Source organism: Chaetodon trifascialis, chromosome 16, assembly GCF_039877785.1.
Source record: "Chaetodon trifascialis isolate fChaTrf1 chromosome 16, fChaTrf1.hap1, whole genome shotgun sequence".
NCBI classification, from domain to species: Eukaryota; Metazoa; Chordata; class Actinopteri; order Chaetodontiformes; family Chaetodontidae; genus Chaetodon; species Chaetodon trifascialis.
The window spans coordinates 4,251,689-4,276,643 of NC_092071.1; the positions used below are offsets into that span (position 1 = coordinate 4,251,689).

A 24,955-nucleotide genomic window follows, 5' to 3' on the forward strand; every position below is an offset into this window, starting at 1 on the left:
CGCTGCCCATCCACATAAACTGGTATGAATGCTTGGCATTGGATATGGATGATCCACCAAAATGTGGAGATGTGCTTCATGCATTTGACTGTGCATTGTATTTGTAAGTCTGCTGTAAATGAATGGTTGCGTGGGTTATTCCCTGTGTGATGGAATAACTGCATGGTGTCTCTTTATGGAGATCAAGATGTGGGCTGCTTGCATCCACGGGTTCCCTGTGCATGTGTGTTCAGTGTCAGAGTCTGTGCCAACGGGCGGCTTCTTCTGAATCAAGCAGCACAAATGACAGAGAAAGGATATCACACACTGCGCCTGAGCTCATGTTTAACACTGAGATGCTCGCTCATCTGTTGGTGTCTGGATCATGTCTGTGAAAGGAAATTCAAACTTAATGGTGGCTGCATTTCAAGGTGTGCTGTTGTTTCTACGTTATTGCTCCTCAGCATGTGTCGAACAGTTTACTCAGTCAGTGGGGATGGACACCGGATGGAGTTATTTTCCATAAGAATAGAAAGATATCCCGATTGGATCAGCTGTTCTGAAATTATTCACACATTTATAATCCGTTTAGCCAGCTTTAGTGCCACAAGCAATGAACGTATCAAGGACCTGGAGCTAGAGGTCTGTTTATCAATAAATCAATAAATCATTAAAACAGCTAATGAAATATAATAATGTGTAAACACCTAGGCTCCCCACTGTAAAAAAAAAAAAAAAAAAAAAATCTGTCTATCAAAAAATGACTCAATCATCAGCAATCATTTTGCAGTATACTGGGTAGGTCCGTCTTGAACAGTATATAACAGTTAATTTCTTACAGTACATGGATTATCCTCCTCAGTCAGTTGATAAGATGACTTTCTCCAGTCAGTTTTCTGTACGGTGGATGTGCAGTGTTTCTAAAAGCACACTGTGATGCAGAGTGAAGAAGCACAGAGAAACTCTCCACCACCACCATCAAAATGAGGGAATATCTTTTGGCACAATGGTGCTCATCCATCCAGGAGCCTTCCAGAGAATCTGTGCCAAAGAGCGCTGGTGGCCTGACAAGTTACCAAAACACTTGTAAGTTGTACAGCAGTAAAGCAGGATACTGCATAATGGTGTGTGTGTGGACTAAATAATGCAAAAGAAAAAGAAAAACTTAAATCTGGAGGGACATTTTGGGATTTGGGGTTGCTACCGGATGTAATGACAAAGACAGGGAATGTATTTTAAACTTTGAGCTAACTACAGATAAGCCATAGTTGATCTGCTTCAGAAAGCAATTTTTGTCATCCTGATTTAGTTAAAGAGGCCATTTTATGCTTTTTTGGGGCGGGGGGTGGGGTTCCCTTTCCATGCCGGAGAGAACTTCTCTCTCGCAGACAAAACACTGCTCCTGAACACAATGTAACGCGGCATCACCTACAGCTACACCTTCAAGTCACTCCATCACGTAGGCAAAAACCTCCCGGTAAACATGTATGCATTTTAACGTCACTCTGCTGGACTGCTTTGTCAACGAAAGCTGGTAACAGTCTAAGCTCAAGGATGGATCAATATTAGCCTGTTTAACTTGGCGCATGTATGTTGGCGGCTAATGTGGCTACACGATGAGACTAGTAGGCTTGTATCCGTTTTCATGCTGCTTTTCTGTGTTTATACTGTAGCGTTAGCTCAGCTAGTGTTAGCTTTGTTGTTACGCAAAGAACGTTCTGCTCCTGGATCATCATCAGGACGTGTTTGTTGTTGCTGTGTGTTAATTTACTTGAAAAACAGGACCTGAAGGTAATGATATAGCTAAATGTGAAAAGAAATGTTGAGACCACAGGAACATATCTGCTTAGTAACACTGTGTAACTTTGATTGGCACTCAGCAGCTAGCCTGCTAAGACCACACAAACGTCGTTACAAAGCTGTATTGTTAGTGGCCCACTGGGAAGTGAGGCTAAGGCTAAAGCAGATCAAATTCATGCTTGAACATTTGCAGTGATGAAGTTTTAATCCAGAAGCAGTTATTTTGATGATATTCATGGTAGAAGCTAGCTGGAAGCAAATAAATAAATAAATAAATAAAACACTGGCAGACAGGAAACACAGTGCCTGCGTAGGCCTGTGTGAACTGACCAATCAGAGCAGGCTGGGCTCTTTGAAGCTGAAATGGGGCGTTTCAGACGGTGAGATGGAGTTTGCATGTTTGGCAGATGATCATGCAACAGTTTTTTGACAGATGTTCATGCAGTTTCTTGGCAACAGATGAGTTCTGTGAGGTTCTTTTGCTGCTTTGGAAGTCAACATATCAAAACTCCAGATCTGGTTTATCGCTGATAAATGCTGATGCTTAAATTAAACTCAGTATGGCCCATCTTTGAGGCCATTATTGTAAATGTGATTAAAATACTCATGGGACTTTTTCTATGAGGTGTTTGCATTCTTCTTGTGTTGCCTGGGCATGAAAACAACACCCTCTCAATCCGTGGTCACGTTAGCAATAATAAATATGCAAAGTCTGGTTACAGTTTCACAATAAAGCTTGAGAAGAGAGAAAGTGAGTGAAGAAGGACTAGAAGGAGGAATGAAGATGTAGTGACAGAGAGGTATAGAGTGAAGAGAAAGAGGAGGACAAGGAGGTGAGAGATGACGAGGCAGGACAATATGGACGGAGAATGGAATGATAAAGGGAGCCAGAGATGGGAACAGTGGGAGACTGCAGGTGTTGATCGAGTGTCGACGAGAACAAAGTCCCCGTCGGAAACCGGTCCATGCGATGACTTGGACAAGACAGCCGGTGAAAAAACATGAATAATGAATTTTAGGAAAGGTGCAGTAATGAATACTGCAGCAGGGAGCAGCAGAAGCTCTGAGGTGTTTCTCTCCACAACTCACCCTATACCTCAGCAAGCACTCATGAATTACTTAGCCTAAAAACTATCCCGTACACACTTCAATTACACACACACACACATTCATGCAATGCATAACTACATTAGAGCGCTGAGGGCGTCACCTAAAAGTCAGTAAAGTTGATTTGGAGCCAGAGGACAAGCTGCTGCGTCCTTCAGCATTGCAGCACCTTAAACAAATCAACTCATTTTAAGTGCTCTGATGACAGCCTTCACTGTCCTTCTTTAACCTTGGGATACACTCTTTAATATGTGCGTGTGTCTAGACAGATGGATAGATTACATATTTTTATGTGTGTGCTTGTGTACAGCCAGCATCGACCAACAATGTCGGTTATATTTGAGTGCTGGATGAGTACATTTCTTTCTTTCTTTGATTAAAGATCTAGCATTTTAATGTGTTGGTGTGGAAATAAGAATGGAGCAGTGAACAAGTGAAATCATGGTGCTTCACTCAGAAAACCCTGTGGACGAGCTTCTCCCTGCAGGCTGGAGGGTGGAGGCAGGTCATCAGGTAAATTCAGCACTGCTGGTCTCACCGCCTGCTGTCAGCCAGTCTCCGTGACTGCAACCCTATCCTCCATGAGAAGAACATTTTGTTCTTTGCTTGTTTTCTCTTCAAGTTAAATAAAGATAAAGCTTTTTAAGTCACTGCTCGAGTGCGGTTTCCCGTCTTTGTCCTTGGTGAGAGGGGTTATGACACCAAACAAATGCAGGAGACTCTCTCATCCCTCACTTCATCTCAGAGGTAAATACTGTACGCTGGAACTTACTTGTTGCTTTATTTCTTTCCTTTCTTTTCTCATCTGTTCTTCTTTCCGTGCTCTTTATTATCATTGCTGCCAATTCACTCCCATTCTTTTCTTCCATATTTCTTACCGTCTTCCCATCCCTCGTACTGCTTTGCTTGTTTCCACCCTTTTCTCTTTCTTTCTTGTGGCATTCTTTCCTCCTTTCTTCTGTTTTTCCTACCTTTTCCTTCTGTCATGTTGCTTTTATCAATTTCCTTCTGCCCATCCTGTTTTCCTTCATTACTTCCCTTCCACCGCAGTGGATGGAGCATGTACAGTATTTTATATGTATATATGTGTATTTATGTATCTAGTCGTGTCTTGTCTCCATGTCCACTGTCCTGTCCAATTAGCCACATGAGCAACGTTGCATCTCTTCACAAACAGTACAAAGAAAACAACAGCTTCTGTGAATCCACTGTGAATATTTCCTCTCATTGTTTGTCTGTAGCGCGCTGCTCATTGAATCTGTGTGTTCTTGTATGCTCGCTTATGCATGTGTGTTCTTTCGCTAAGTGGGATTGGGCACATGTGTGTTTGAGTGGGGATGCTCTCTGGGTGGCAGGGGAAATTGAAGGCTTACTTCCTTTCCACTAATTACCCAGCAACAGTCCCCACTAATTGTCAGGCCTTCACATGCATTTGATGTCTTTAAATATCCAGCAGCATGGAGCCACATAATCGAAGCAGGGAAATGGCGAGAAGGAGGAAAGGGCAGAACAAAGCAGGTCAGTGGATCCGCTTTGAAGTTGTGCACAATCCATAACCTGCAGAATAGCTGCTGTTGGACGTGGCTCCATCTCCTCAGAGCATCTGTCTGTTTATTAGGAGGGAGGAGGCACTCGAGGTCCCCATTAACATCAACATAAACCCTACTATGTTGAACTTTTTGACGTTTTTTGATGAGGAAATATACTGCAGCATCCACATGAAACCTGAGATGACTGTTGTCCATGGCTACCTGCTCCCTGCAATATTTATTTGAAACTGGCACCTAAAAAGAACCAACATAATAATGGGAACACATGTGCAGTCTAATGCAATCCAATGCAATGATCCTGCAACCACCACTGCTTTTATGAGAAGAAATATTTAGACATGTATTGATTCAGGCTGCAGTTTGTGATGTCAAGTGGGAGCTGTCAGGGCCTACTAAGCCCTCAGAGAGAGAGAAGGGGCCTATGATGAATGAAAATGTAACAATGTGAAGTATAGTTCTCCCTCCAGTGTTTGTTCATGTTCTCAAAATCATTCACCATGAAATTTAAATGCTCCTTCTTCGGCAATTTGTCTATTTTGGAATAATCTTGCACAGAAAACAAATCCTTCCCGATCAGAAGTTGGTTACAAAAAAGAAAAAAACCTCTAAATTCTTGAGTGACATTAAAAATAGCAGAGCATCATCCTATTTTAGCTTTGAGAAGAAGGGTCATTTTATCAGCATGATAAGCAGCAGCTTCACGTCAAAGGTAGAAATAGATATTGTTGCCAGCCAGTTGCTGGAGAAGACTTGAAGAGGTTCTGGGCGGCTGGTGAAGTTTGGCCTTTCTGCTACTTGGGGATCTCGCCCGGAGGATATGTTTTATGGAGTTTGTGAACTTTTTGCCATCTGTCCCTCACACATTAAAGCAAACTGGTGAGTCAGTTTTCTTTTATTAAGCTGCATGCTCATTGATTGTGGTGATTGTTGTAGACTGTGTGTTGAATGGCAGAGACTTAAGAGAAGTCTGTGTGCGTGCTTTTGGCCATTTCCATCCATTATCTATACCGCCTATCCCTTTCGGGGTTGCGGGGGGCTGGAGCCTATCCCAGCTACAATGGGCGAGAGGCGGGGTACACCCTGAACCGGTCGCCAGCCGATTGCAGGGCCACATGCAAGGACAAACAAACATTCACACTCACACTCACACCTATGGACAATTTAGAGTCATCAATTAACTTAATGAGCATGTTTTTGGTCTGTGGGAGGAAGCCGGAGTACCCGGAGAGAACCCACGCATGCACGGGAAGAACATGCAAACTTCACACAGAAAGGCCCCGCCTGACCCGGGGATCGAACTGGCAACCTTCTTGCTGTGAGTCACGCGCACTACCTGCTGCGCCACCGTGCAGCCCCTTTTGGCCATTTCATGCAATTAATTTAATATTGAAAGTAAGTACTATGTATGGATCAGGGCTAGTTACAGTGCTGTGATGGGTCGGACGATATTGAAGCCAAATCCATTTTTAGACTAACTGGTCAGCTGTAATATTTATGTGGTGTCTGAGCTTTCAATCCACCAAAGGACAAAATATGTGGACCTTTTAACCTGGAGAATAAGAATGAGTACGTCCTCCTTTATTTCCAAGAACAAAATGTCTGCAGTGGGGATGGAGGCAGTGTCAAAGGAGGGTGTGTACAATGGCTGGTGCTGTTGACACCACTAATGCAGGACAGACACAAGAAAGTGGACTTTGATTTTGCCTACAGCAGCGCTTTAAACTGGACGCTCGAACCTCAACATTAGAAAGCAGTGAAATCCAGTTTGACATGAATATTTAATGTGAGAAAAAGAAAATTAATTGCAAGTATAAATGGGATTGATTTTATGTTGGCTGCTGACAGATCGATTGTATTTATCTTGAGGTCTTTATGCGTGCATGTCCTCGAATCTGTTTCTAAATAAAATGGTGGTCTCAGGACCTCAGAGAGGGACAGGCGGAGAGAGAAAAGCGAGTCTCTCCCATCTCCTGTCTTCTCCATAAATAGCTTTATCTCCTCCCGCCACTGAGCGATACTGACAGCCTGCATTAGCAACCTGGAACTGATTTCACTTAAGAGTTTGAGTCCTTTGAGGAATTGATTTGTCTTGTAGGGAAGAACAAAAGCCAACACAAAGGTCCATCTGAAGGTTAGAAATCTGGCGGAAATGTGAACAGACAGACAGCTGTGCAGAGAGACAGACAGCCAAGGGCTCATGAGCTGATGGGCTTTTGATTACTTAACAAATAGATTCAATAATGAGCCACATAAATACTCACTGAGAGTGGTGGGAGCCAAGGGGGATCTGTGCAGCCCCATGGCTCATACATACAGTATATTCCTCGAGGCCCACATGGTAAACACGTGCGATTGGATCGGTCATGTGTAGCCTTAATGTCTAAAAATCTTCCCTGGGTTGACCTTGAACACTTGAACACAGCTTCTTTCCTAAATAATTCATATTACTTAAAGTGTGAGTATGATGAAGCCTAAAGCATCCTGGGCACATTGACAGAGTTTGTGCAATTACTCTCACTGCCAGAAGGGGGAGACACATGTTCCACAGTGCAGGTTTAAGCATCAGTAGCTAACCAAGACAAAGCAATAACCATCCATTCCATCTCACATAAGAATTAAACCTAAGAGTCGTGTGGAGTGATGAGAAATCTACGTGTGCGCAATTCCACCTTTACGCGGCCTCAATTAATACTAATTATGTGATAAGTGCTAACACTACAGGAAGCATGACTGTGTGAACGGATCCATCTACACTTGTTTTACATCAGCACACGTCGACATCTGTCTGTATAATTCATAAGTCAAACCCTGTCGTGCCACTTGGCAGCTGCTGATGAGGTAAATTTGACTTCATCAACATTTCATGACGATCCCAGCTGAAAGAAAAAATGTTTTAATGCTGTATGATACCATTTCCAAAGGAAATGAAGGCTTTATAAAAGCGCACAAGAGCATGATGTGGATTTGTTGAAAGATATATGTCTTGAAAACAATTACAGAAACATCTTTGGGAGTCAACCGATGCTCTGAAGCAGAGTGATTCACTGTTACATTAAACCAATTTAAATGATGAAAAAATCTACTTGAAAGCATTCAAAAGGAAAGAGTTCAGCAGTCAACTCTGCTATCTGATGTCCTTGACAATACAGATGCCTGAAGGTAATCGCCGTTGTAGTCGAGATACGCTCATGAAAGTCTATGACTCACACTTTGACAATATATTCCTTTTAGCAGGGTGAGAATTGGCCAAAAGCACAAGTTTAATGGTGTTGATGCTACACACGCTGTTTCCATTGGATCTCGAACATTATCTATGCAAGGCTAGTTCAAAAAATGGCTCCCAGCTAAAACATTTGCTTAAAAGTGTTGGTTTGTCACACTGGGATTGTGTGTGGGTGACGAGTGTATCGGAGTGTAGGAGCTGTACGTCTTCTCGTGATTTATTCAGGAATAAGTCGAAATGGAACACAGAAAATAGGCAATTTTCTCATGAATGAAAGATGCAGCTTCATTTCTTCAGTTCTCTTGGTGCACCTCCACTGACTGTTAAGAGATGAACCTTCAGGGTTTCTTTGTTTTTTAAACAGTATTTTCCCCTTGTTAGTAGTGCACTCCATTAGTGATGGCCCAGTGACTTTCATGTATGATGAAGCACAGACAAATGGCATGAGGGGATACCACCGCTGTCAATTTTTAGATTTTTGTATCTTACCTTTATCAGATCAGGACAGTTTCTACAGATCAGATTATTTTTTTCTTTATTACTGGACAAAATGGAAGCACAGGAAAATAAAAATGAGGCAATAGAAATAGTGTGGACTAACCCTGCAGACAATAAAAACACAAGAATATGAAAAGGAGCACGACAACGCGAAAGGATTGTTGTCGGTTCATGTAACCTAATGCAGAAGTTCCCCCTGCTGAGGGAAGGTGTCATTCCTGTGGTTCTGGTGCGGTGACGTGAAACCTGTTGGTGTTTCCCGCTCCTTCACATAAAGCCATGAGCTAAATGTGAGTCCAGGGAGCTGTCCTCTGTAACATGTGCCCATTTTTGACCTTTGAATTACAGCGAGCTCATACGGACCGCTCCGATGTTGGTCCGGGGCTGAAGAACATGCATTGATTTGTTTGTCAAAGGGGGTGAATAATTCTGATGAGGTATTGATTGCTGTAAATCAAGACATAAGTCACCTTGGTTAAGGGCAGTAGAGGGTCCTGCTGATAGATTGTATGATGTATATATGATTATTGAACCTTGAAACAAGGCATTGAAAAATGACCACTTTGCTGACTGGCTGTTAAAGCTCATCATTCACTGAAGGATTTTATTGACACGCTCGTGGGTGCTGACAAAAGAGGCAGAAAGTTAGTTTCACACTCTGACATTATGCATTGCATTGGCGGTTTTATGACGCTACAGCAAATCAGACTTTGTTTTCAGATGGGGGGGGGGTATTGCCTAATCAGCATACCATGAGCAGCCGACTGCGCGAACGCCAGCGGCTTGTGAAGCATGGTTATTGTTTCAGAAAGCGACAGAGTGAAACACGAGGAGAGTGTGAGAGAGCAAGAGGAGAGCGAAGGAGGAGTTCAAAAGGCAGAAAATAAAAGCGACGGAAACTTGACAGCCACGATGAAACAGAGCATCGAAGATTTAAAGGACGAGAGAAAACAAAGGAGAGGACAAGACAAAACTGCAGAGAATGAGAGGAAAGTGAGAAGATTACGGAGGATGGCGGAGTCGAAGCGAGATGGAGGAAGTTAGAGAATGAGAGGCAGATAATGAAGAAGACTGAGAGCGAAAGTGAAGAGAAAGAGGAAGAATCCGATCCAATCCAATTATATCTGCCTTCAAGAAGCCAACGGTCTCATCGCATGTGTCGGTCTTGTTCTGGAGCTTTGGTAATACAATGCTCAGGCTCACCCCATCTGCACTTTCCTCAAGTTTATGCCATTAATTTGTTGGGGGCCATATGCAGCAAAGAGATGAACCAGATTTTACTTTTCTTTCACTACTCAGACATCACCTGTCGATCAGTCATGCCTGCTGCTTTCTGCTCCTTGTTTCCTGTTGCAGTATCATCAGCAGTATGAGATACACCTGGGCCAGGTGTTCACATGTGCATAAGGACAGCGTGAGCTTTCACTTAAGTTGAGCTCTCCTCTTCACACGCTCTCCTGTGGCTTCTGTAAGACCGAGCTTTATTTCTTGCCAAGAAAGCACGTCCTCCATCATCTATTATTTCTTTTGTTTGCTGAGTTGCCTCGGTGTTGCCTCATCGGGTCCCCTGATGGGTCAGGAGTCCATGAACTGGAAAGTTCCTGGTTCATGCCCAGCTGGGAACCTTTGTTGCATGTCAATCTCCCACTCCCCCAATTTCCTGTCATCTCTTTGGAGTCAGCTGTGACAGAAAAAAGCACCTTATTATTCCATGCCGCTGTATCTCAAGTGTTTTCCCCTGTCATAGAACTGAGCTGTGACAAAGAAAACAGGCAGGACTGTGACGTCTTCTTCAGATTCTCTTTTGATGCAGTTTGTGTTTCCTCAGATGGATCTTTTTCTTTTCTTTCTTTGCCTACTACACTATGTTGGCTATCACTGTCCACGCTGCCCCACTGAGTGATGTTTTATCTCAAACAAACCGTTGTTGCTGCTGCTAGAAGCGGCGAGCTTTATGCCGTGTAAAACAATACTATGAGGTAGAAAAGTGGAGAGATTGTATGAAATTCTTGTTTTTTTTGCTTAAGATATCAGTAGAGAAACACAGATATGTTGTGTATGATCTCAGTCTTTATGTACACATCATCATAATCTAGCAATCAGGCCCTTACAGGACATATCATGCCGTCAAATTAACAATAAAAATGTGCTATAAAGTACTTTTCAAACGTTCTTTTTAGTTTGGAACTACGTGGCTGTGCAGCATGATTGAATTTCACATTGTGCGAAAACAATCATTGCAGCTTCCATGAGTACTTTCATGTATGCAATGCATTTGTTTGCTCTTAATTCCCTGGACTAATACTACATGCAGAGAGCGAACTCGTCCAAATCGATTGTCCGAGCAGATACGCGACTTTAAAGTCCATTATTTGTGTGTGAATATGAATGTGCATTTGCACTCTGTGTGTGTGTTTATGGATGTTTTGCGTGCTAACACTATCACGTTCTGTGGCGTTTACATGAAAGGGGAAATCACTACCGGCTTCCAGACAAGAATTCTCCCTGAGCCGCAGAGAAAATTAAATGAGTCAGGATGTAAAATTTATTCATTATTTGATTTCCATCTCCTGACGCCGGCCACTGAATCCCCGCTTTAACCGGCTCAGCACAAGTGCCTGTGGCGCATGGCTATAAGTGCACAATAAGACCGGCATATCATTTTAATGCAGATGTTCCCAGCAGAGGCCGTTTCAGTGTCGGTCAGAAGCTGAACATAATGTCAGTCAGAATTGACGCTCTTGTTTAATGCATTATAGTCACATAAGCTGTGTTTACTGACTGGAACACTAGCAGAGTATGAATGTGCTTTTGTAATGGTTCGGTGGTAATGCTTCTGTGTGGAGTATACATGTTTATTTCCATGAGCGTGTATGTGAGTGTGTCAATGCACAGTTTGCTCCTGCTTGTCTTTATGTGTTTGTGCGTGTTTTATTGTTTACTGGAGGGTAGAATTAGCCGCAGGGATACACAGACTGAATTACAGAGGCCAGCAGTATGTGAGCTAATATTGACTGTATGAGTGATGGTCATATTTACCTGTTGAATGGATGGCTGCTTTGACTAATGACTGCCTGATTTTTCATTTTCTTAACTCCCGATTTTGCAAGGATGGTTGGCGTAAATTAAAAGATACCGAGGTGGAGGGAGGAGGCAAGCAGAGATGAAAAATGAGTAATTATTGAAAACATCCACAAATCCCCGGCGGGCATATTTCAAGAGCGAGGAGAGTGTTGTCACTGCAAATAGTTGTGTTTTCTGTAGTGAAAGTAAAAATCCCCCTCTCGCTCTCCACGCCCACCCTGTTTCGCAGTATCAGTCTCTTGTCATTCCTCAATAACACAACACTGTCTGCACGAGCTGAGGTGTCGCTTGAATGCTATTCAAAGTGCATTTCATCCCTTTTATCCATCGTGAGCAAAGTCAGGAATGTCTTCATGCCTGCTGTCACTTCCTGGGTAGTATTTCTAGTTTTTATCAGCAGACAAATGCTGCATGAGAAAAGATCTAATTAATTTAGTCAGCTGAACACCAAGAGTCTGATGGGATGGGTGAAAACCGTGTGACTTCATTGTCACAGAAGGGTTGGCTTGGATCAGGTTGAGGGAATTGAAAAAGAATGAACTCAGCAGTGATTATATCATATTCAGGAGTTGATGTTTTTGCTAATGTCCCACTTCAGCGCTGCAGACACTTGGGAAACTACCCAAGAGAGCAAATCAGCCTCACCGTGGTGTGCCAAGATGAAAATGATATTTACAGTATCGTTTCCCACAATGATGAACCAGAGAATGCATTTAAAATGAATAAAACAAAACCCAGAGGTCTCTTCATTCACAGTTTAGGTGATACGTCGTCACCCACCAAACTCGAGCTTTCCCCGAATTTAAAGTTAGCCGTTACTGGCTTGACTTGGACTCAGTGGAGTCAGTCGACGTGGTTGTGACATCGTCAGCTGGTTATTCTGAATTTACATACATCTCATCGCTTCCGCCGTTGATTCGTAGGCATTTTCATCACTTCTGCTGCTTTCAATTAGTTTTTGTCGCTCGCACCCTCGAGGCTGCTTTCCCTGCATGATAAATGGCAGTTTTGTGTTGTGAAAAATGAATGATGAGTGTAAGACCGGGGAATATGATGAAACATGGCTCTGTCCTCATCACATCACGACTATTTGAATCAAATCGGCTTTAAATTAATTAAATCACTTAATAATTTATGGCTCCATTTTTCATACCACTTTTCATTTTCTTTATTTTATTATCATTGAATTTCCTCAGCATGGGATAAATAAAGTCCTATCTTATCTTATATTACCTTTTCTTTTTTACCCACTATTTTTTTATTTTTTTATGTTCACCACCTCCATTTTTAGCTAGTTTCAGTTAATAATTGTTACTTCCACCCCTCATTTATCCATCCTAAAAACTGACATTAATTAGGCAGCATTGACCTACAGGACATGAACTCCAGTCTCCAGAGTGAAAGTAACATCAGTCTTTGTAATGGAGTGGATGTCACAGTGGAGACGTCTGATTCTATTTCACAACCAAACCGACCAATGTTTGCGAGGTATTTACACTTATTTTTATTTCCTCCTGGGGAGTATTACCACTGAATGGTTTCTACGCATGGCTACACTGCCATGTTGCCCCTCTGCTATAATCCTCATGTCCCCCTTGGATATTTGTTCTGGCGCCTACACTGTGTGCACAGAATAGACAGACATAAAACTACAGTGCGGATAATCAGGACGAGAAACGTATAGATAGATTGTAAACACGTGAAGAGTGTGGATCGCTCCTCATGACCTCTCTTCCATGGAGACCTGGAAGAGGACAAAGAGGCAAAACTCGTGCACGCCGTTCACACAGGAGAGAGAAAGCAAACACCCAGAGCTACCTTCACTTCCTGCATCTGCTGCAGTTTGCATTCAAATATTCAAATCTGAAGATATTTTAAGATTAGAAATGAAGCACACATAAAGTGTGGCAGAAAATCTGCTTTTTTGTGTTTGTGTAATTGTGTTGAACTGCCTTCACTCCTCTGGCCACAGCTGGTCTTGTGTAATGAGCGTCGACCCTGGATTTTTCTGATTTGTTTCCCAAAACATTCCCTCACCTCTCTTTCAATCTGGCTTGACCTGTTTTTCTCTGTTTCCTCTCAATCAATCCAGAGTTGTGTGGACATGCATTTAATAGATAAATATTGTATAAATTTGCCAATTTATGCCACTCAAGAAAGTGGAGTGACCAAGCCATTGTAAGTGCTCAGTCAAATGTGACAACCCAAGGTCTGATAAATGCCAGCGTCTTGAAAACCAATGCATTTATGTGTGATATGCTGCAGTGAAGTATTTCCTGTGAAGCAGACAGCACAGACATACCTCAGAAAGGTTTAACAAGGTTTTTAATCCCTGCTGTGCAGGCGTGCAGCATGTAAACACACAACAGCAACAACACTATATTTTAGCCTTCCTTCCCACTGTTTTATATTACCTTTAAAGTATTCAACAGGGAAGGTGCTTGTACATTATCAGCATCCCCAACGGTGGGCTTTGTTTGTCCCAGCATCATTTATACCAGCACTGCAGGAGGGTTTTATGTACAGTAGCTAGCCCTCTTTATCCTAGCTTTTATGCAGCCCAACTGATGTTTCTTTGGTGCAATAATCATACATACAAACATGACATTCCCACCAAATACACAACATAAATCCACATACGAAGGTTATTAAGAGCCTGGCTGACTGGAGCGCCACTCAAACAGTCCTGTAAAAATCTAAATATGTCCCCAAACGATTCAAAGCAGCCCACAGACGGCCTTCAGTGACTCTGAAATGGATAAAATGAAATGGATTGAGAAAATGAGAGAAAAAGACAAGGATAAAATATTTTTCTTGACAGTTGATTCTACTTGCAACAAGTGCTTATTTTTGTCTCAAATCTCGAAATCAAATTCTGGCTCTCACCTCACAGATATGAAGTCCCGAATCCAAACTCAGACTCAGTTTGAGTCTCCTAAATGTGATGCAAAGAACTGAGAGGAAGTGGAAACAGTTGCCTCCTCGGAAAAGGAAATCATATGGTGAAGAAGATGCTGCTGTCACTGATATCACACAGCGGTCCCAGTTAGTGGTGATACGTTGTGTCAGGCTCTTGTCCAGTGAACTGGAAAGTCTTTGCAGCAGTGTGGCAGCTTCCTGTCACATGCCATCAGACACACTGGGGTCTGGGTGACCATTCACTTTGTCCTCACTACCGAAACAAGCAGGGTTTCTCCATCCCTGTGAGTCAGCGAGCCTTCAGCTCTGCAGCAGAGGATTGGCCACAATCCTCCTGTTTTATCTTTTCGTTTCTTTTTTTAAAAACTACAAATCTGTTGTGGGCTGAAGAGCCGCTTTTGTTCCTGCTAAACAGAAGACAAGCACGATTTAAAATCATTTCATATTGAAATGGGTTGCATTTTGTTTGTGTGTGTGTGTGTGTGTGTGTGTGTGTGTGTGTGTGTGTGTGTGTGTGTGTGTGTGTGTGTGTGTGTGTGTGTGTGTGTGGGTGAGTGGGTGGGTGTTTTCTGACAGGAACAAAGCTTGTAAAAATCCCCCTTAATGTATCTGTCCCATATTAACACTACAGGCAATTTGCTCTTGAATGTTAAAATTAGCATTTAGCTTATGTACTCAACACATTACCTTGTAAGTTCTCATGAATAAAAAAGAGGAAACCTCGATTTATCCAAACACGTCTCTGTGAGTGTGTGTTTGTGTAAATATTCATCTGTGATCTCTGGGTAAAATTAAATCCTTACAGGGACATTGAACAGCGATACAAATATTAGAAAGCAGGTTATGCAAAGATAGAACAGCAGCAAGCCTCCTCATGCATGTCTGCAGTGCTGTCTGGATAAAAAAGCACAAATAATGAAAGTGCAGATAAGAGCCAAAAGAGCAAAACAGCAAATATTACAAAACTCAATAACTGTTTGAATTGACTGGACGTTTCAAACAATCGTTGAAAGTGTCAAAGTGTATGAGGATCCCTGTGAGCGTCACCTTCTCCACAGAGGAAACGCTCCTCTGGGTGGGCTGATCCATTCCACCTTTCCACTACAGGCCTCTGAATATAGCAGCGCTCCAGAGAGAGCCCTTATTTAACACTCCAGCACTCATTTCCTCCTCTCATGGCCACAACACCAGCGCCTGTACGCTGCCTCTTCTGACCTGCACAGGTGCTCTGGTTGAGCTCTCTTGCCAAAAAAAGCTAATTTTGACTCGAGGCTCTTGCTTTGAATTTTACGACGTGGAATTAAAAGACTGAGGGAGGGAAATAAAGTCTTGGATTCTAATTAAGGGAGTTTTGTGCGTCCCAGAGAGAGATGATTATGGAGAATAAAAGCTTTTAACAAGCATGGCATAAGGTAATCCACTGCTCTCACCCATCACATCCCCCATCTGCAAGACAATGCAGGCAGTAAATGATGCCCTGGGCATGTCAGATTGATTGGCTGGAATTCAATAACAGCACAGTCAGACTGAGAGGGAGGACTGAAAGCCACCACACAGGATCTAGTAAAGACTAGTAATACGCTGGAAATAGTGGTGTGTGTAAGATATCTATCATATATTCTTGCCCATTTGAAACATACCACATTGCTTTTAATGTAACCTAATGTTTCAGGACATGTCGGGCTCAGCCCTGACAGACTTCTCATCTTTAACTAGTGGCCAGCTATGTCAGTCTCAGCTGTACTTTGAAGTGAAACACAAAGGTGGTAACGTTGACGGTCAACAATCCAGCTCTGCAAAACTATGACTCAGATCACCTTCAAGTCAAAATCAGCATGCTTTTGCTGGCGTTAAAAATCGTTGCATGGTTGCTCGTCTACAATAAAGGCAGGAATATGACGTGCCAGTAAAGTGGTCTCTTCCAAATCATTACTGAATTTCAGAATTTACTTTGGGATTTGGGAGATGATGTGGATTGACCCAAGCGTGGAGTGTCATCAACAAATGTCTGTATAGCTTTTAAGCATTTAGCACATGTGCTGCACGATGACTGTTTTTATTAATCCTTTATTTAACAAGGTAAAAGTCTTGCTGTGATTCAAATCACTTATTTAATAGGGTCCTGGCTAAGAGGCTACCATAAAAACAGCATTATAGCAATAAAGACAACATAAACGGGGCAATAACGCAGTCACACAAGGTATTAAAGAGCATAGGACTCATGTATTTTTAAGAAAATAATCACTATGTTTCTCAAGTGTCCCTTCAAAACCATTAGGACCACAAAAACATCGCACTTAAATGCTAATATCCAGTTACAGCTGACTTGAGCATCCATTGTGGAGTTGCTTTGATAGCTTTTTGATGTTTTATTTCATTCTCGCTGCAGGTTTCCATGCTAGCAGCAGGTGTGTGGATTGTCGTGCAATTTCCAATTCAACCAGAGGAAAAAGGTTATGAATCATCAATTACACCTCATTAGATGGTTATGCAATGCTATCTTCATCCTGAAGGCCCTTTTTTTCCAGACCAAAATATCCACGTAGGATTTTATTTAAATGCTGTTAGGATCCTGTCTCTCCCTGTGTGTCTCCTCTCCTTTTTCCCTGTGTTTGTGTCTGTCTGTCTACCCCTGGATCTCAAATGCATTGGTGTCAAAGAGGAGGACTCGCTGCTGGTGACTTAATAACCTCCTTTAGTTGTGTTTGATACCTGTTTTCTCTCAGTCATTTATCTTGTGAATCAGTGAATTACCCATTTCAGATCAGTACTCTGCGTCATTGTTCCAATAAACTGATCTTTGTTAAGTCGTGGCCTTTTTTTTTTTTTTACAGTGAAATTACAGTATATATTTTTCACTACAGCCTTTTAAAGCAACTGCATCCAGCCAAATAACCTGCGTGCCAGCTAGTGTTAACGACATGCTTTTTCCACACACCCTGCGCAGCTGTGATAGTAGTTTTGCACAATACTATGCCGCTACATCACATTTGGGCAGAGTACAACTGACCACACCTAGAGGTTTGACTGACTGAGGGTCAGGGCAAAAGAAGATGTCATGTGTAGTTCCCTCTTAAACTGTGCAGAGTTTGAGCATCAAACTCCTGGAGCAGCTTATACACAACATCACAAAATATACATATTGTTATGTTTAAATGAATATTGCATGAAGTAATTATGTGGGTGTCCTCTGCAGCTCAAAATGACCCATTGTGCTTGTAAGGTGGGAGGTCAGGGTGGGTGGTTTGGTGTACAAAATGCAGTGTCAGCGAGTGCATAGTTTCTCAGCTTCTGTCGCTCGTGAAGGGGATAAGTTGTTAGTTGTTGATGCCTAAAGTTAATAATTTAACCCTGCGGAAAACACTCATTTCATTTTTGGACCACAGACAAAAATCCTCTCCTGCTGTTTTGTTATGAAGACTTGTTGAAATGAGTATATTAATTGGGGTTCCCACAGTCGCTGTTGATGTGTACGCACACACACAGTTTTTGATGCAGTTAAGGACAGTAGAGCCACTGCTCTGGCTGCTGTAATCCTATGGAGTACTGAGACTTTTATGTGCCACTGTAGATAACAGCATCAGAGGGCTCACTTCATAAAACGTGCGCAATGAAAAAGGGACTCACCAGACAGAATTGTAATGCAGAGGATCCAACCTGCCCGACGTCGCTGTGTTCGAGTGGTTTTATTCCTTAAAAAATGTTGTGTTCTGCGATAGAAGAACGGAAGCGAGCATCAATGATGGCGGCCCTCTGTTCAACGGATGTTGGAAAATAAACGAGTTAGGAGCTGAATGGCTCCTGACTTTCATTTGTCCTTCGGCTGGAGCTGATTCGTAAATGAAGCTGTCGGCGGTCCATGCCTGATGCATGAGGTTGTACGCGTGTTAAAACCACAGCCTGTTTCTGTGCTTAACAAATGACCTCGCAAGCAAAGAAAATCCACCAAATTAGATGGTGTATCTTGTATCTCTGGACCAGTTCGGTGGTTTATTAGTAGTGTTTTTTCCTTATTTCTATGGATACCTGGGGAAGTGTAAAAAATTAAAACACCGAGAGAAATATCTTTAGTTCAAAGCAGATCCTCCACGGAAAATTGATCATGGTGTATTTTTGCCTGAGCACATATTGTCTTTGAGAAAAGTGCAATAACTTCAGTTATTTTTCTCAAATTGAAAAAAAATCTTCCACCGTTTTGTCCTCTACGGCTGCTTAGAAGGTACAAATGTGCAAGAATGCAGCTAGTTCATCAAAATATGTACATGACAAACAAGCTAGAGTAAAGACACGTCCAAAGCTTCGGCCCACAGTTCTGTATCATACACTAACAGGAAGTTTCAAACACGGCCACGCAACTGTTTGGTGTGAAAGTTAAAACATGTCGTGTGAACTACAAGGCGAGCGTGAGGCCTGTATCCAAGAGTCAGGCATGTAGTGGAGAGTGTTAAGAGGCTGAATTAATGGTGTGAACGAAGGCCCTGAAGTGTGAAAAACAAATGTGTGTGTGTGTGTGTCCTCTGCAGATCAAGTCATATTTGTGTGTTACCTGAAACTTTCATTTCTGTTGAGGAAGTGAAAAAGATTTTAAGAGTCATTTTTATTGACTTTAGCAATCTGCCTCGTTCTGTGGACGAATTATTGCTACAGTCGTCACAGTTTATCATGTGAGGTGAGGTGTCCTTCCTTTTGTACCATTTTACTGAAAATGCCGCAGGTGAGGCTGGTTTCAGACCTTTGACATCTTGTGGTGTAGTTTGAAAAACAGCTGAGCCACTCAGATCTTTCTATGCAAGCTTAAAAATGTAGTCAACGTGTTTTCTGTGCCAGAAAAACACATGAAAACTCATGAAAACTCCTTAAATCAACATATTTTTCTAATTGAGTTTGGTGTTTTAGAGTGAAAAAAATGTAAAGCAACACTTTTGCAGGTCTCTGTCATCCTCCCAGAGGGCTGAACAGAGCTTTTCCTCCCCCAGTTATGTTGTCACACACTTCTTCACGTCTCTCTCTGTCTTTCCTTTCACTTTCTCTTCTCCGCCTGTCTGCTGTATTTCCTCCTCAGGCCAAAAGTCCATTGAACTCCTTTTCATCTCATCACGTCTCTCTGTCTTCTTGTCCCCATTATTGGCTTTTCCTTCAAACTTGTCAAGTGTTAAATCATCTGCAGGACATTAAAAGTTACAATATGCACATTTTCTCCTCGAGACAGGAAGGATAGCACAGGTCCCGCCCTCTTCTGCTTCATTCTGTAAAGTTTTCGACCTGTCACTCATCGTGCCGCTCACCTTGATGAGCTGTCTGCCTTCAAAGCGCGTCGCCTGCAGCTGAGCTAACAAGCATCAGTGAGGCCTCCACAGGAGCTGAAGAAGCAGCCAGTCTGCAAGAAACAACAAAGCGGATGTTTAATGTTGTTGACTGTGTCTCGTCTGCAGCACGCTTAGCTCATCTCGCAGCTGCTTAAAATGTTTTTTGTTGGCAGCTCTGATGGGCTTGATGTCTATATTTGGGATGCGCTTGATGTCTGTATCACAGCTATTCTCACATAAATGGTATAAACATCAACATGGCGACATAGCGGAAAAATCTTCTCGGTGTCAAAAGAAAAACATTAATGAATCATTCGGTCCAGTTTCTTCAAATGTGAATCATTGCCTAGAAATTTGGCAACATTTTGAGAAAATGTGTTAAAACTTTGTGAATAATGGCTGCCATGAGCCTGAATTCGATGGAGACACAGTTTTCTCAAAAACGCTCCTGCAGCTTCACCCACTGTTCTGTTCGTAGGATGATGTCATCAGACGTAGCAGGACATTCTTATACATCCACACAACCTGAGGTTTATGAATAAGTCAACAAAGTCTGACAATGGCATCACATCGCAGTATACAGAATGTTTGAAAGACAAGCTATGTTGTCCCGCTGATAGAGGAGTCAGATTAGAGGACACTCGTGTTGTTGTGGAAGACAGTGACAAATAGTTTGGAGGACTCGCCGGTTAACCCTGTTATGGACGGACGAGCTGTCCAGGAACCCTGCCTCTCCCCCAGTGCAGACTGGGATAAGCTCCAGTCTAAAGACGGCTTGTCTTAATGTGTGTCCATGATTAATTTGGGGTAAGCTGCTTCAGTTTTCAAACTGTGTCTGTGTTCAATTAGACCTCTTTTTTCCCAATTTCGTTTTAATTAATCAGTCCTCAACTAAATTAAAGAAGGCAGTAAAGAGGTCTTAAATGTGCCTGTCAGATACTGTAACATCCTCCAGCTTTGTCCAATCAACTCTGTCTTTTCCTAACTGTTGGCAAAAACTGCCCACTGCGCCCGGATAAAGGTTAAATGACACTGTGAAGTTTTCCTGACTTAGTTATGTTTTATTAAACCCTTCTTACTCTTGACTTTGGATTCCTCAAAGGCAAAATGTCATTCATTACAGCCTTTATGAGCACTGAGTTTTTATTATTTTCTTTTAGTGAGCTTCTTGTCACTCTTGAGAGGCATAAACAAGGCCATGACTTGATCTGTGTGTTTGTGTGTGGGCATGCAAATGTGTACATTTCCAGCTTAAGGGCGCAGTTACCCTGTACCTAAATGTGTTTGCACACTCTTTACAGAGCTGCCATGACCTTCAGCAAACTATTCGACCGTGTGAAAAATCGTTCTGGGTCCTGTTTGACTGAGCGCGCTCACAACTGAAATCAGCTGGCAAAGGTGCTGAGCCTGATATGCGTTCCCCCGTCTCACTTTTCTGTATGGATGGAGGCGAATTGGTCAATCAAAAGTTCACATAACTCAATTTTTCTCATTTCTCCCAAACCCTGCCGATGTCACATCTGTGTTAAGCACGCAGTGAAGAAAACAGCCTTCAGAACGATGCTGTTTTGTCCCAGGCTGGTTCCAGACCCCTGAAGTGACACCCAGAATGACACCTGTGTCAAAGCTTTAATGAACGTCTGTGAAATGACCGAGCCAACCGAGCTGCATCGTACAGACAAAGCCATTTTCATTTTATTTTCAACATGCAACCATAGAATAAAACAAATTCAACATTTTCATGAACTCAGACTTGAAACAAAGAGCAAACACTCAGTAGTTTCACAGCAGACCAACAAAAAGTCACAAAATTTGCAAATTAGTTAGTTAGTGTTGCAGTGATAAAATGACGGTTTTTGTAAATGGAGTTTGGTGGCTTTGGCGAAAGCCACACAGGAGCTGTTTCTGGTTAAACATAAAGCATCTCACTCTTCAACTCAAAGGTCCATCTCTGCAGGAAGCATTTCACTTATGTTGTCAGACACTTAGAATACCAATCTGAGCCTGTCAGCGACAAAACCAAACACTTTTAATGGACGTACACTGACGTGCGCAAACACCTGTGGGGATTTCTTTACAGCTTGTTTCATGGCTGCAGCGCTCTCGTTCAACCCTGAATCGATTTCAAAAATCATTGTCCCCACTGGACATTTGGACACAAAAACATGGGAGAATAAGGTCCATAAATATTTTACCAGAATTTCTCAGTTTGTCTTGGACTTTGAAATCTTCCAGCACATGTGGAAAAGTGAAACAAGCCAATAATTCAACAACACGTTATAGGACAGTGTTTTATTTGTTTATTTTGTAATGTGTAGGTATGTAGATTAATATCAAAGACAGGTTTATGTTTCAATAAATATACGTGTCTCGTGTTGTTTTGTCCTCTTGTGGGAACAGTGGGCAAAAATAGGTATTCAAAGCAGTTGGGGTTTTTTTTTAGAAGGAATAATCAAACGTCATTTTTGGCCAGTTTTGACAGGCCTACAGCAGACTGGTTGGACCTGAGCCACATGACTGCCTCTCATCTATGGAGACCTGACCAGACCACACAAACACTGTACAGCATTTACACAGAGAGGAGGGTCAAACAAACACACAAAGGGAGAAAAAGACGTGATGGCATGCAACGAGGTAGAGACAAGATGGCATGCAATGAGGTGGAGATATGATGGCATGCAATGAGGTAGAGACAAGATGGCATGCAATGAGGTGGAGACATGATGGCACGCAATGAGGTAGTGAGAGCCATGAGAGAATCCTGAGTGAAAAGAGAGGAGAGGGAAAAGACAGCTGGAGGCACACAGCTTGACAAAGTATACAAACCATACATGTTTACACACTTATGGGAAAAACAGCAGGTCAAAATTCAACATGGATGGTTTGACTGCGCTGACAGTGTCAGTTTAGAGATATATGTTCAAGGGTTTTCTCAAACTGATTGCTTATGTTGAAGTCCCAGTTGCAAATAGGATTAAGTGTACGAACCAGCAGGCTAAAACCTGCCATAAACCTCATTCAGAAATATGAAGCTGAATGTTGTTGTGATGGTTTTTTTTCTTATGGTTTATGTTTTGATTCTGTTTGTTTGCGGTGAATAGAGCCTATTTGTTGCTTCAGCTTAAGGTTGTTGGATCATGAATGTAGGATAGCTTCACGCTCTCATCATGTGTCATTATCCAGGCCAATTCAAGAGCATGACTGTGTGCTGAGTTTAGATGTGAAGCAGGTCAGGATGAAACAACGGCATTATGCACTTTCAGCAAAACCTTTTCCTGGAATACTTAACAACCAAGCAGTAAAGACTACACTTGCTAGCTAAAAAGATATAAAGATGGAGCCTATAGCACTAAGGCCAGACTAAGAATATATGATAATGGAGGCAATGCAAATGAATTACTCCTTTCCTATTCATCAGTGGACACAGGCCTCCCAGTGAGGACAGGAGCCATTACAATGACGGATATGAAGCAGGGCGGTGCACTCATCGCACCCCGTTGCATGCTGGGAGCCAAGCAGGCGAGGCGGCGGGTAAAACCCGGGCCGGGGGACCTCCTGGGGAAAACAAATTATCACTGATGGAAAAAAGCGGAGACTTTCTGCCTCTCCCCACACCACATTTTTACGATCACATTATATCATCTCCACTGTGGGTTACCGCCATGATGGAGAAGAAGCTTTTTTTTCGGCAGATTTAGTGGTCGGAACGGTGAGGAGATGTATATTCACTTTATGGTCATTAGCCAGCGAGAAAAGTGCACCTTCGCTGCTGGTGCTTTGGCGCCTGTCCCAATTGGTTTGAAAACGATAGCATGGCCCTCGTGGTATCATTTGAAACCCTGTAAATGTTCTCCGCTATTAGCTTAGCCTCTATGGAGACATATGAGCTTTACTGATTATACAACACATGATATCAATATTAATAATCGCTCCACAGCTGCAGCCTGGACAGTCTGTGTTGATACAGCTGTGAAAATCATTCACTATGGATTACTGTGGTGTTTTTGTGATGGATGGTTGCATGATTTATTTTCATTTTTGGGAATAAATAAATAAATTTGTAGCATGTAGCCTTTAGATATTAAGCTTTTTTATTTTATTTTATTTTATTTTATTTTTTGCAGATTTTTTTAGTTTTAATTCTATATATGTGTATTTGTGTATCTTTTTTTCCCCCAAACAATCGACTTACACCTTTATTTCTCAAGTCTTTCTAAAGTTGCTGTTTAAATGAGTATTTTCAGCATCTATTTACATCAATATGCACTGTCTGCTTGTTATCATTGCTGGATCCAGCTTAATTACTGTGCTCAGTTCACCAGGGCAATGCTCCTCTGCACAATGATGAGGAATGGCTGATGACTAGACCTGAGACCAAACACATGCAAGTTAAGCATGCATTCATCAAACCCCCCACAGTCACGCCCATACATATTTACTTACATGCATGCACAAACACACACATCAGTGATGCTGCAAACTTTGTAATTTAAACTCAGTTGTCTTTCTGACTCTGTCAGACTCACCTTTTGCAGCCTTGTGAGCTATGTGCCTCTTTGTCAGAGACACACAGAAGGAAAAGAGCAGTAAGGTAACTAGGGGCTGAGTTATGTGATGCATAAGGAAGGATAAGGAAAAATGACTGACGAGGAAGAAAGGTAAGGAAAGGAGGAAAGAATGAAAAAAAAAGGAACAGAATCACCTTGTGAAACATTTCACTGTCAAAAGCTGCTCAGATTTATCAACCCAGTTTTCTGTCTGCCTCTCTTCAGATAATTGGAAGGTAGTGTCTGTGTGCACAGAGCCACAGGGAGACAAAAAACATATTTTGGCAGGGCTTGACAGGTTAGACAATGGTGGAAAAAAAAGAACAAATGCTGTCAGGAGACAATAGCAAGGGGACTAGAGGAGGGCTGCAGCGCATACGTGTTTATGTGCACGGATCCACAACCCTGGGTAAAAGTATGCACATTTGCATACTTATGGTGGAAGTGTGTGTTTGTGTGTGTGTGCACCTTTCATGTAGTATCCCTGCCACACTGAGACCAACAGACTTTCTGCTGTTAAAGGTCACAGTTTAATTATGGATATTTAGTCGAGCACTGCTGTTGGCTTTTGTCAAGATGGACTAAAGACGTGTGTCCACTTCAAAGAACAAGTGCTGGAAAAAAAAAATCTCAGCTTGCTCTGTGGCATTCAATACAGCAATGGTAGTTAAAGGTCGGAAAAGTTTCTAATTGGAAAGTTATCAGTTCAAATTCTGGATTGCGAGATAAATCTGTGTAGGGAAAGTGAAAAAGTCATACTTGCCCCTCCCTCATTTCCCCTGAAGTGATGCCCATAAGGCCCATGACCCCATCAGCTACAGTGGAGCTCAGTGGTCAGCTGGTCGGACTGTGGTTGCACTGGATGTGAAGTTTAGAATCGGTTTTGTGTTATTTGTGATTTTTAACTTTAAAATGAACCTTTCTTCCCCAAAATAAGAATGA

The 24,955-nt window shown here is 42.2% G+C and overlaps 1 protein-coding gene across 2 annotated transcripts in view; it reads left to right on the forward strand.

The window, feature by feature from the left end:
- sgcd (sarcoglycan, delta (dystrophin-associated glycoprotein)) overlaps nucleotides 1-24,955 on the forward strand; it is a 263,045-nt gene that overhangs the window by 1,524 nt on the left and 236,566 nt on the right. The window lies entirely within an intron of this gene.